We start from the raw sequence: 1,687 nt of genomic DNA on the forward strand, positions 1-1,687 counted from the left end.
TAAGCTTTAAATTATAATGAGTTATCTACAAGGTACCAACAGAAATTAATTAATACATAGGTATAATATATGTTATGCACTGATAATAAACAATAATAATAATCAATTATAATTAAAATAGAAAACTCTACGAAATAAAATTTACGATTATAATTATTATTTATTAGTTATTACGTCAAAATTAAAATATTACTAATCGAAATAAAAAAAATAATTATAATATTCCCTAAGCCCTATTAATTAGTATGAGGTCTAGGTTTAATTATTATAAAAATATTACGAAAATATAATATTATTATGTCACGTAATCACGTCGAGGTCAGCATACTTATATACATAAATAATTCGTACTACGTATACTATAATGAATTTATAAATTATAATCAATATCAATGATTTATTATAGGCAGTGGGACGGCAGGGTGGGCATTTTCAACCCCCCCCCCCTCTTATCATTAGCGGACCGCTGCCAGGCCGGGCGTAGGTTAGTTTTGGCCTTTGGGCCTTTATATAGTAGCTAAATATGTAATATATTTAGGTACATATTATTATGTATTAATTATATATATTTTAGTCATTGTTATCTCTCAAAAAGGTTTTGAAGGGCATTTGCCCGATAGTTAGGGGTTGGTGGGTGGATGCCGAGTGGGTGAGTACTGGATTTAGTGAGAAATTGTAGTACAAGACTAACTTCATCTGAATATGATATTCAATAAGAATAATAACTTAAATAATTAGTATTATATTAAGTATAGTCAATGGGTGGTAACTTACCTGCAGATAGGACATTCAAAAAATAAATTGCCTGATAAAATATTTCACTTCACCACACCACTGGTATATTACTTCATCATTTATAATTTTATACATACACACAAGCCCGGATTATGGGGGGGGGCAAGGGGGGCACGGTCTCGGCGCCCATTGATTTTGGGGGACCATTTTAATCCCCAAAATATATTTTTTGAACACGTCTAATAATGTTTTCAAAAAAAAAAAAAATAATCATTTAAATAGGTATAGGTATAATAGGTAAATTGTTCTTAATAATTATAAAATAAAATTGTTCTCCATTTTATACTACGAAAAATTACTATAAATAATGAACTATGTTTGCCAACAATTTTGTTTGTTTGTTTGTTTGTTTTTTTTTTTTTTTTTGAGGATTTAGATTACTATTACCGATTTAATTATTTAAGTATACAAAAATATAGTTATAAGAAAAAAATATCTAACTCTTATAAATTAGGTATTTCAGTTAAAGGTATTAATGCATATTAAACTAAACTTTAGCGGACCATAGTTAATACCCTTGTGAACCAAAATTGATCATTTGACTGCCAAAACATTCAGAAAAAAAGTTTTACCAGAATCCATAAAAAAATATAGTGTTTACCATTTGAAAAAATAAAGTCGATTTTATTATTGGTACATTATTACATTAACTGCGTGTTTATAAATTTTGAAAATTTTGCAAAAAGATTGCCTGTTAAAAATAAAAGAAACACGTCTTTTTTTGTTTTAACGAAATTCCATACCATCGATTCATAATTGTTAAAAAAAAACTTGCGTACAGTTACATATCAAACACCCTGTATATTTTTTGTATAGTAAAAAATTATATAATATAATGTCGTTAATATGTAATGATACAATTATTTTGAAGTTAAAGTTGAAAAGGGACCCA

The sequence above is a fragment of the Acyrthosiphon pisum genome, chromosome A1 (assembly GCF_005508785.2).
Source record: "Acyrthosiphon pisum isolate AL4f chromosome A1, pea_aphid_22Mar2018_4r6ur, whole genome shotgun sequence".
NCBI lineage: Eukaryota > Metazoa > Arthropoda > Insecta > Hemiptera > Aphididae > Acyrthosiphon > Acyrthosiphon pisum.